Genomic DNA, 13,075 nt, shown 5'->3' on the forward strand with positions numbered 1-13,075 from the left:
AGAGTCAGAAATATGTACTCTGCTTTTCAGCTGTCCATCAGTGGGACAGAATGAGACGTGTTTAACTGCAGAAACGTGGCCCAGACTTCACAGTTTGCAGTTGTATAATAACACTCACTTAGCCAGGCACATTGATTGTAAGCTACACCGCTCTCATCTGTCATGCACGTCATGAAGCTCGCTTTTAGCAAAATTTAATTTGTTCCAACTCCCACACAAATGCAGAGTTGCATGCTGCTAAACAAGTGGGCAACAAAGTCAAAGACATAAACCCTCGCAAGATTAGCTGAGTTCCTCAGAGCTGAATACTGGCATTGTATACCAACATATATTAACCTCAATGACTTTTTAAAATTCCATTAATGTCTGAATTAGTCAGAGGACAGCAAATTACAAAATACCTACATTTCTGTGACTTGGGGAGTTTTCCTCTAAGGCACTGCGAGGACAACAAATACTTTGCTGTTCTACTCTGAAAGAGCATTATTGTTGCATTAAGGCAGGACTTCCAATGCCAACTACGTAGGTGAGAACATCACCAGGAGTGAATTCCTTAAACTAAATCAAATCCAACATCGAGAACTCCAATGAAAACCAACACAAGAGTCGTGACACCCACATCCATCACACAAAGAAACCAAATCCCAAGTTTGATATTCTTCAACAGAGAGCAACATTACCACTTTACCCCAGAGACTGACCGACATTATCCATCACACACCATTATTCTCAACACCAACATCTAACACTCACAAACACTAACTTTGGCCATCAAATACCAAATCACACCAATTCTCCACTGCACAGAAACACTCAACATGACCATCAAACACTGAAAAGTGCAAAAAGTCTCTAACAAAACACAAATTTTCTGGAAAACACTAACAATTCCCAGTTGTACACAAAGAAACAGCATCACAAACACTCTCCATCAATCACCAAGACTCACCAACATTCTCCAACAAACACCAACAGTCTATGATACACAGCAACATTTTCCCACTTTAACAACCTTCTCCAACAGTAACATTTGTGCTCAAACATCAGAATTGTTGAACAACCAGTAAGACTTTGTTGAAATTTAACACTTTATCATAGAGGAAGCCATTGCAGAAACTTCCCCAAGACGCACTTGTATGAAAAACTGTGTTCATTGGTGAATGATAGTGTTTGGTGGCAAATGTTAGTGCATGATGGTGAACGTTCATGTTTAATGGTGAATGGTAGTCTTTGATGGTGAATCAAAATGTTTGAGAGTGAATGTTAGTACTTGATGATAAATGTTTGTGTTGAATGGTGAGTGTTAGTGTATGATGGTGAACATTAGTGTTTAGTGGCAAATATGAGTGCATGGTGGTGAACGTTCATGTTTAATAGTGAGTGGTAGTCTTTGATGGTGAATCAAAGTGTTTCAGGGTGAAGGTTAGTGTTTGATGTTGAATGGTGTTTAAAGGTGAATTTTAGTGTGCGATGGTGAATGTTAGTGTTTGGTGGCAAATGTTAGTGTATGATGGTGAACATTCATGTTTAATGGAGAATGGTAGTCTTTGATTGCAAATGGTAGTGTTTGATGGTGGATGTTTAGGTTTAATCTGATAGTGTTTGATGGTGAAAGTTAGTGTTTAATGGTGAATGGTAGTGTTTGATGCTAAATGTTAGTGTCTGAGAATTAATATTAGTATTTTGTGGCAAATGTTAGTGCATGATGGTGAACATTTATGTTTAATGCTGAATGGTAGTGTTTGATAGTGAACATTTTTGTTTAATGGTGAATGGTAGTGTTTGATGGTGAATAGCAGTATTGAATGGTGAAAGTTTGTGTTTAATAGTGAAAATTAGTGTTTAATGGTGAATGGTAGTATTTGAAGGTGAATGGTAGTGTTTGATGGTGAATGGTAGTTTTTGATGGTGAATGGTAGTGTTTGATGGTGAACAGTTTTGTTTAATGGTGAATGGTAGTGTTTGATGGTGAATAGCAGTATTGAGTGGTGAATGGTAGTGTTTGAAGGTGAAAGTTTGTGTTTAATAGTGAAAATTAGTGTTTAATGGTGAATGGTAGTGTTTGATGGTGAATGGTAGTGTTTGATGGTGAAAGTTAATGTTTAATGGTGACTGGTAGTGTTTGATGGTGAATGGTAGTGTTTGATGGTGAACATTTTTGTTTAATGGTGAATGGTAGTGTTTAATGGTGAAAGTTTGTGTTTGATGGTGAATGCTAATGTTTGATGATGATATTTAGTGTTTAATGATGAATGGTAGTGTTTGAAGGGGAAAGTTTGCGTTTAATAGTGAAAATTAGTGTTTAATGGTGAATGGTACTATTTGATGGTGAATGGTAGTGTTTGATGGTGAATGGTACTAATGTTGGTGTTTGATTTAGAATGTTATTGTTTGAGATTGAATGTTAGTGTTTAATGGAGAATGTTTGTGTTTCATGGTGCATGTTGTTGAAGGAGAACATTGGTTTTGATGATGATTGTCAGTTTTTTGGTGAATCCTGGTGTTTGCCAGAAAATCTTTGTTTTTACTGGTGACTGTTGGTGAATTAATGGAGAATGTCGGTATTTGAATATGGTTTGTTAGTGTTTGTTGGTGAATGTTTGTGTTTGATGAACAATGTTAGTGTTTGATAGTAACTTTATGTTTGATGGAAAGTGTTGGTCTCAGATGGTGGTAGTGTTTGATGGTGAATGTTAATGTTTGTTGGAGAATATTGGTGCTTGACTGTGACTGTGTTTGATAGAGAATGCTGGCATTTGATGGTGAATATTAGTGTTTGGTGCCGAATGTTGATATTTTATGGTGAATTATTAGCATTTAATGGTGAATGACCCCAAAAATATGAGTTCATTACCAACTGTAATACAAAGTCTCTACATGTTATTCAACAACATATGAGATTATTCAAGAGCTTGTCACATTTAAGGCCTAGTTGTGCAATTTACTGAACTTTGCTTGTCCCCTTTGGAGCAACATCAAGTTAAAAAAAAAATCACATTTAAAAAAAAAAAAAAAAAACTTGTCATCAAACTGAAAGCTGTGTGTTGTTCAAGTGCCTTGGACCGAATTATCTCTCATCATCATGGTTATTGCATTTGATTCAGCTTGCAAACTATTTCCTGTTTACTCTATCCACACGGACAATTCCAGGTTATACTGACTCCGTAATCGCTTCTTTGATTCACTAAATTCTCGTAAAATCTGCAGTCAACAGAAATCCAGCAGTTATTTTCTTACACCTCCTCACACCTTTTGAATTTTAATAATGAAACCCAGAAACTGTACACTGAGCTTAACGAAAGCACAGACACCACTCCTGAAATGACTAAACAGATTATTTTGTCATGAGACGACTTCCTGCCTTCCTTATCCCATCTTACTTACTCACATTAAGAGTGGTTTATTATTTTAACTCAGCCAGCAGGACAGCTCAGCAGCCTGGTGAAGGCAGACAGCAGAGCTTAAAAGCACGAGCTTGGAAATCAGATAATGGGGAAAAAGCTTGATGTGTCCAGAACAAGAAAACACCCCAGTTGCGAAACACATATTGCACTGTGTATGTGTGTGTGCAAATCTTATTACATTTCTCCAAGGGTATTACAGCACTTTTTACTAATGTAAGTCCAAATGCATCAATAGCAAGTGTTTGTCATTAACAGCCAGCGAGGATTTTTCAGATTTCTCAAACAGCTAAAAGTTCAGAGCTTTAAATATGTGTTCATGGAGATTGAGAATCAGTTGAGACTTAACTGTAATTGCTAAACAATTCACCATAAATGTTCTGTAAATTACGCATATTTAACAGTTATTCCACAAAATCGAGCCGTATATGAGCTGATAGCTGATGAGGCGCGTAGCACCGAGTCAGCTATAAGCCTTGTACGACGAGATTGAGTGGAATAACTGTTTGATTCTATCCACATTCACTGGACTGTGAGAAACAGAGCATTTTTATTTTTATTTTTTGCAAATTTGATAAATGAAAACTTTATACAAAATGTCCGACAAAATCATTTCCGCTTAGAATGTAAACAAACCGGCGAAATGACAGGAGCAATTTGTGAAAAATGCAATAATAATAATAATAATAATAATAATAATAATTCTTGAAAAATAAAAAGAGACATTCTTACCACTTTTATTCTATATTTTGTTGCTTTTTTTATTTTTTGGGGGTTTGGTTTTCGAGTAGAGTTTTTATTACGTCCTCGGTTGGTTCAGCAACACGCTCCGCCATTTTGTTTTTCTCTACTCACAGTATATGAGCTGATATCCTAGTAGTAGAGTAGCCAATCAGAGCGCGCAATTGCTCATATCCAGTGAATGTGGATAGAATAATTCATGTTATCCCTTACTAGTGACTCTGAAGAGATCATGAACATAGAACAGTTTTGTTGTTGGACGATTTGAAACCAGCAGACGTTCTTGCTCAAAAATTGACAGCACAAAATGATTTAGTTCTGTCTTTATGTATCAATCAGTACGAGCTGAAATGAATAGAGCTGAATGAATGAATGAATGAATGAATGAATGAATGGAAACCTTTTCCCAGCTGGTCCCTCGTGTGTTTTGAAGCCGAGTTCCTCTGGTATGTGTTTGGAGATAACGCCTAGCCATTCATCCCAGAAGCCTCCATCCTGTTTAGCTCCTGGTTTACTTCCTGCTTTTATTAATGGATTTTTTTTTTTTTGGGGGGGGGGGGGGGGGCACAGCTCCTCCTGTTATTCATCTCATTATGCTCATATTACTCATGCACCACCAAGCAAAAAAACAACCTGAAGCCTTTCAGTAGTAGTCATTCTTTCTTTCTTTAAAAAAATTTAAACAAACTATACTTTTGACTCAGCAATTTATGAAAGCCTTCTACAAAAGTGGTATTCAACAGAATTCAACAACTGCCCCTAGACACTGTTTATAAGTGGATTTTTCCCCCCGTAAACAGGTTTCCTGGGTTGTTAATTTGCGCTAGCAGTGCTGACGCAAATTGTCATTCTTACTCATGATCTTTCTACTTTATTATTTTTATGATCTTATTATTATTCTCCTAATGTTTTAGGACGCTATTTCTCCCTCAGTTTTCAACCAATCATCACCAAATTTCATATGAAGAATACCCCTGGGCTGAATTGCTTTGCTCTGACTTTTGGTGCTGATCTGGATCACTGAACCCGAATGATCCATGAAAAACGGGCTATTTTCCTCACTAAGCATCATTCTCTATCTCTTACCGTTCCGGATCTATAGGGTACAGTGAACAAACGTCCCGGTTTGTAAGAGCTAGCACAAATCACTGTGACTTTAGCCACAGTATCTATCTAGTTGTTGTTGTTGTTTTTCCATAGTGTAAAATGCTAAAATTCTTATCTTTAGTAATCAAACTTGTGCTACAAATGCAGAAGTTGGAGATTAGGTTAAAAATGCTGAAATCTTGCTTTAATGTGTTTTATTAGTATTGTATCAACAGTCATTCCCTGTGACAATGACAAGTGTTGCCAGGCAAAACAAACCTCGCCCGGTAGCACTTATGATGAATATGAAGGAAGATATTGCAAAAAAAAAATAGGTACCCTATGGGTCCATGTGGCTACTGCTTATAAATAAATTTGTTTTCTAATCCCATGTCCATACAGTTAAATATAGCATATATTTACTCTATGAGGCAGTAGCCAAAAAAATGAAGCATAATCCAAAAAATGAACAATTTAAAAATCACAGAAGTAAAATATACCAAGTGTCTATACTTTATATTATTCTGCTCTTACCTCTTACAGTTTTCAAAACTGAAACCTCCGAACCGAGGCTGACATACACACGCTGTCACCATGACTGAAACTCTTATTTCCCGGAAATGGCCCGGCGCTAGAGCTCAGTGGAACGCACTTTCCCTCTGTAATAAGCATAAACATGTCTGAAAGTGATTTCTTTAGTCCAGTCCATTTATTTATAATTTATATTTATAATAATAAATCAGGCGGCACGGTGGTGTAGTGGTTAGCGCTGTCGCCTCACAGCAAGAAGGTCCGGGTTCGAGCCCCGGGGCTGGCGAGGGCCTTTCTGTGTGGAGTTTGCATGTTCTCCCCGTGTCCGCATGGGTTTCCTCCGGGTGCTCCGGTTTCCCCCACAGTCCAAAGACATGCAGGTTAGGTTAACTGGTGACTCTAAATTGAGCGTAGGTGTGAATGTGAGTGTGAATGGTTGTCTGTGTCTATGTGTCAGCCCTGTGATGACCTGGCGACTTGTCCAGGGTGTACCCCGCCTTTCGCCCGTAGTCAGCTGGGATAGGCTCCAGCTTGCCTGCGACCCTGTAGAACAGGATAAAGCGGCTAGAGATAATGAGATGAGATGAGATGAGATGAGATGAGATGAGATGAGATAATAAATCAACAGAACAGGGAAGTTTTTATCAATGGGGTTTAAAAGTGGGCGTGGCCAAAACCCCTTCCTTTACGTGTCTAAATGAACCAAGAAACCATCAAGTGGCAGCACAGTGTATGCAAATGAGGCAGGTAGTGATCCAATCAGCATGTTTGTGGGAAGAGTCTTTCTGATGTAGCGTTCCTGCAGTGAGCTTTTTTTTTTTACCTTTTTGATCACCTTGACCTTGGCATTGACCGGATGGCCCTCAAAATGTTGGAGGTTCTATTTGAGACCAATGCCCATTTATCCTGAAAGTTTCATAAAGATTGATCATGCCATTTTCCCATAATATCATTTACAAACAAACAAACAAGCAAACAAAGAATCCTGACCAAAAACAATACCTCGCCCCGGTAGACTCCGTCCCGGGTGAGGTAACAACAACAATGTAGGTTGTCTTGTTCATCGCCAAAAAAGCGGCAAAGAGAATATGCGAGTACTTTGTGGGTCGTACAAGAAATCTGCTCCCCCGACAAACTCGCATGACCATATACAAGGCCTACGTTTGACCTTTCATGGAGTTTCACGGAAAGGAAAGCTCTCCACCTTTTAAACACTGATGACTCCTGTAAGGTGGACATCTGTCTCTTCACTGGAGCACAGGAGAAACATCACTTCACTGTGTATTTTCTACAGTCACTACTTCCCGCAACCATCTGTCTAGCTGGCCAAAATATTGGATATGGGTGTACCCAGAGGAAGAGGAACTCAATCGACTGGGAGTGGCCATCCAGATACTGTGAAGATACCAAAGTTGAACATCAAGCTCCATCTCTCTTCCTGTATTCCTAGAACAAGTAGGATGTGGAGGTCTCTACCAACATCTCTATTTCCCACTATGCCAAATATGGATGCATTTACGATGCTGATTAATGTATATTTTTTGGACTTAATTAAATATTGTTGGTCGTTGTGGTGTTTTTGTTGTTGACAAATTAATTAGTCATTATTGCTTATTTGTAATTTAATAGTAATGCGCCTTGTGCCACGGGTCGCTTTTCATCTAGTTTGATGGTTCCATCAGGTCCTTGAATCACTTACATTTAAAAAAAGAATGACAAACCAAAAAGCGCCAAATGTCTTTTGGTTCTAGAGATTTTCCTCTGACATGGGAGCCTCCTTCAAAAAAAAAAAATGCTAAATAAACATATAGTAACAGCTTACCATCCAAGCCCCTGTGTAGTTGGTTACTTTAGAAAAAAAGAATGCATAAGAACATGGTGTAACATAATAATTGCTTACGCTTTTAATTTATGTCTTTATTTGCCAAATGGGTGTGTCCTCTTCCTCTTCCCTTCCCCCCAAAAACATTAGGGATGTGTAAGAGGAAAATGCTAATCGCAGACTTCCTGATGTGTACTCCTGGGGTGATGTAGAGAGTGGGAGACACAGGAAGCTGGAATGTAAACCGTCTCTCTTAGCCAGTTTCCGAGATGTTCAGATACATTGTCGTGTGTGTGTGTTTGAAGACAAGCTATGAGGCGAATATAGCTGACAAGTAATGAAAGTCTGTCACACTCTCACCCAAAATATTTCCATAAATATCTGCTTCCGGCTACATCTAGATGAACATCTGGTTCTTCAGTGAAAACTTGCTAATGTGCTTTGGGATGGGGTTCTCAAACTTTTGCTATCCAGGGAACCTTTGACTGTAAGTATAGATTTATTTCATGAGCATTATCAAAGTTTTTCAAATCATATTTTTGGATTGATAAAGTTTTCTATTCCTGGACATTCCACCAAACAATTCAAGCTGATTAGAGTTCGATGCGTGGGCCCCTAAATATAATAACTCTGATAATGTGAGTTATGATTTTCACCTCTGTGACAAAATAAAACCACCCCGGACCCCGGAGCCCACAATGAGAAACACTGGTTTAGCATACAGTTGGGCTTATTGTCATCTATAAACATGAATTAACATGTATTCGTTGGATTAAACACATCATGTGTAATATTATATGGTGGCCATCTTGGACACCTGGCATAATTTCAGTGGAAATCGGTCACCTTGACCACCGAAGCTACAATTCCTAAAGCTAAACATTATGCAGATGATAATATACTAACACAAGTACATGAAAAAAATGTGTGCTTATACACTCACCGGACACTTTAATAGGAACTTGTTCTTGATTCTAAGATTCTTGTTCTTCACAGGAGTGGAACCCACTGTGGTCTTCTGCTGTTTTATGCTGAGATGCTTTTCTGCTCACGACGGTTGTAAAGAGTTGCTATGAGTTACTATATCCTTCCTGGCAAAAAAGCTCAATCCAATCTGTCCATTTTCCTCTGACCTCTCTTATCAACAAGGCGTTTGTTTCCACCCATGGATCTGTCGCTCACTCACTCGATGTTTTTTGGGTTTCGCACCATTCTGTCTGTGTAAACTCGAGAGACTGTTGTGTGTGAAAACCCCAGGAGATCAGCAGCTTCTGAAATACCGGTACTCAAATAAACCAGTCCATCTGGCTCAAACCAACACCCATGCCACAGTGAAAGAAAGTCACACTTCACTGTGAGATCACAATTTTTCCCGTTCTGATGTTTGAACATTGTGAACATTAACTGAAGCTCTTGATTTGTATCTGCATGATTTGATGCATCGTGCTGCTGTCAAGGATTTGGCTGATTAGAGAACTGCATAGAACAGCAGGTGGATGTATGGGTGTTTCTAATATGTTCAGTGAGATAGACTTCCGTTACTCATTAGCTACATAAGCTATGTAGCTCAAATGCGTGTGTGTACTTGTACTTGCTACATATTGAGGACCAGAACGTGTTTTTAACCAACAGATTGAAGACATTTTTGATAAGTGAGGACATTTTGGCTGGTCCTCACTTTTTCAAAAGGCTGTTTGAGGATTAAGAGGGTTAGTTGTAGGGTTCAGGTTAGAATGAGGTTTAGGTTAGGGTCAGGGTAAGGGGTGGGGTTAGGCATTTAGCTGTGATGCTGAAGGTTAGGGTAAGGGACGAGGGAATGCATTATGTCAGTGAGTCCCCACAATGATAGGAGTACAAGAATGTGTGTGTGTGTGTGTGTGTGTGTGTGTGTGTGTTTATATACTACTGAGGACCAAGTGTGCCCACAAGGAGAGTAAAATCTGACAATTTTGACCTTGTGGGGACATTTGGATGGTCCCCACAAGGAAACTGCGGCTGTTGTGTTTTTTAAAGAATTTTTTTTTTTAAAGAGCCAAAAAGTTTCTTTTTTACTGAGGTTAGGGTTAGGTTTAGGTTTCAGGCACAGCATTAATTAACTGCAATAATAATTATGTCAATGGAAGGTCCTCACAAGGATATTGAGACAAATATATGTACATGTGCATGCAATTTGCCCATATGATTTTTTTCATGCATTAATGAACATGTCATACTTTTTAACCATTTATAGTTACAGTTAATGTTGTGGAACATCCATGAAATACGTTAGTCCCTGTTGTCACTTACGTTATCACGAAAACGCCTAGTGTTGGAAAAACTTAAATTTATAGAACTCTACGGAGTGTCTACCATACACCATGTGTTCACTGTTGCTATAGAAATGGTAGCATGTTAGAACAAGCACATTAATTTCCTCTACATCTGCGATTTGAGTTACAGCTGGAACTACTGTCAGAGCTGCTGTTATAGAAAATTAATCAACACCACCTGATCTGTCAGAACCGAGAATTTTACAGCGCTGTTGTACAAATATGATTTTTAACACCGTTTCATGTTTGTTTGTGAAACCGACAAAGCAGAGTGCTTTGTCGGAAAAATCGGTCATCTTTGAAAAATCATTTTGCCTCAGAAGACTGAAACACAGTAGGCAGACCTTCTCCTTGTCTGACTCAGTGACGGGAGTGAGTCGCTGCTGGATAAAAAGGCCTCCTTTGGAGTCTGTGTCAAAAATAACAAATTACTTCCAGTGAAGGAGAAGCGCCTTGGTACCAAGCTCTTGCCCCTTCATGTGGTAGTGTTTAACATACCGCTGCTATCACTTATCTTCAAAACGTGTTTGACAGGGATGTGATGTGTTTAGGTCAAAGTTGTGTCAGGACACAGTTCAGAACTACTGACGCTAGCATTTTTTTTTCCAGAATTCATGAGAAGAAGTTAAAATGCCATGTTACACGATATTAAGCCTACATTTCAGACTATACAAGCTAACTTTTCACAACAGCGTTGAATTACCGACGTAGCCCACAGTGTTTATTTAAATTAAAATCAGACAAACGCATATGTTTCCAGATATATAAAGTGTCTGGAATGTTTATTTCTTTAGATTTACTCAAGTGCTACAAGAAATAAGGAAGGTTAACAGCACCTAATTACTGTGCAAACCACATGGCCAAATGAAACCTGAGATGAATCTGTTTATAACATGGATACTCAGATAACACAATGGAACAACTTGTACAGGTTAAAATAACACCACAAATCTGATTCAAAATATTTTAACCAAATTTAAATATTTGGGTGAAGTAGCAGCTGTTGATTTGAATTTCAAATGTAGGATTTTTTTTTTCCCCCTTAAAATGAACTGACCTCGATTTTTTCAGAGATTATTTTTGGTACGATCTGCAAAATATTTACAGGGTTTCCGCAGAAATCAGTAAATCTAATTAAAGCTTTCTAATGCCATTTTTAATGCCATCAACAACCCATGACAATCCATATAAACCCTTATCAAAAAGAAGTATACTTAAGTAAAGTTATACTTAAGTTGTCTACTGGTGGCATGTTCCCTTAAGTATACTTTTGTGTACCAAGTATAGTGATATCAATGTACTTACAGTATACTTGTAAGTAAACTAATCTAATACTTCTTGGGACTAAATTGGCCCATTTTTAGTTAATAAAAAGTATACTTTAAGTCTAAGAGAAATAAACTTTGAGTATACAACTAGTATTTTTTATTTTGTACTGCAAGTATACCACAAGTAAATTTATATACTAATAGTTTACTAGTTCTATACTTGTAGTCCACTCGTTAGTTTACAAAAGCATACTTCATAGTGTACTGGAAATATACTATGAGTTTACTTGTTTTATACTTTTTGTCCACTTTTTAGTTTACTAAAATATACTTTGTAGTATACTGGAAATATACTATTGGTTTACTCGTTACACACGTCTAGTCCACTTTTTAGTTGATAAAAGTATACTTTATAGCATATTGGAAATATACTATTAGTCACTGGTTATATACATTTAGTCCACTTTTCAGTTTTGAAGTATATTGCAATTACCCTTCTAGGTATACTATTAGTTTTCTAGCCCGAACCCTTACCTCATGCACACTACCAGGAGACAACTTAAGTGTTTTGTACCTTAAGTTACAATGAAGTTATAAAGGTAAGAATTCACAAAATAACAACAGATACTCAGGATTAAGAACATATTCATTTTCTTTAAAAATCAAAATGTAAAGCAACATTGTATTAAATGTCAAAGTATAAAACATGGCAATGACAACTGAAATTGACATCCAAGCTGTAAAGATAAATAAATAAATAAATAAATAAAAATGAATTATCCCACTCAGGAGAAATTTAAAAAAAAAAAAATTATATGGAACCACAGACATACCGAAGAGTCAACAATGCTGTCTATAAGGCACAAATATTTTAATACATTATTACACTTTTGTTAAGTATATCTTGATCAAAAGTTTAAGTATAAGCTTAATATACTTAGACTTTTCTATACACTTTTCAGTATAAGCCAAGTATGCTTATGTATAACTTTATTAAGTATACCTCTGATAAGTAAATAAAAAGCAAACTGAAAGCGTACTGTCTTATTTTTAGTTTAAAAGAAGTATACTAGAAGCACACTTGAATAAACTTCTTTTTTGTAAGGGTATACAGGGATAGTCAAAATTATGTGAACACTAATGGATTATTTTTCTCCTGAATGTGTGGTGCACCGTGACTGCTACTGGCATAATTGGGCCCTACTTTTTTGACACCCCAACAGTGACGTCAGACATCTACTTACCGTACAGATGATGCAGCAGTACGCCATTGATGAACTTCCAGTACAGATCCGATTGGCGGGGTATTTCCAACAGGATGGCACACCGCTGCATTTTGGCCATACTGTTTGTGCTTATCTCAACCACACATTTCCAGGTCGATGGATAGGTTGCGATGGACCATTGCCATGGCCGCCGCACTCCCCTGATTTGATGCCCTGTGATTTCTGGTTATGAAGTATGGTGAAGGAGTGCGTGTATAGCAGGAAAGTTCGTGATATCAATGACCTCAAGGACAGAATAAGGCCTGTGGTATCATCTATTCCCCGCAAAATGTGTGTCCGGGCTTTAAATGGTACTGTTGCTCACTGGTTTTTGTGTGTTGAACACAATGGTGAACAGGTTAAGACCATCCTGTAAATCATCTTGCATATACAGTATGATGTATGTTTTGTGAATAAATGGCTTCTACCATTTAAGTGTTAACATAATTTTGACTAACCCTCTATATGTATAGCAAAGAAAAAAAAACTCTGGTAACTCTTAATTTATTACAAAGTTCCTTGAGATAAATGTATTTTATGACTTGGCACTATAGAAATAAAATTGAATTGAACTGAAATATTTAAAGTCTGGAACGTAGTGTATGCAAAATCAAGTGCTACAGAAATGACACAGGGGTTTTTTTTTGTACAG

This window comes from Neoarius graeffei, chromosome 25, assembly GCF_027579695.1.
Source record: "Neoarius graeffei isolate fNeoGra1 chromosome 25, fNeoGra1.pri, whole genome shotgun sequence".
Classification (NCBI taxonomy): domain Eukaryota; kingdom Metazoa; phylum Chordata; class Actinopteri; order Siluriformes; family Ariidae; genus Neoarius; species Neoarius graeffei.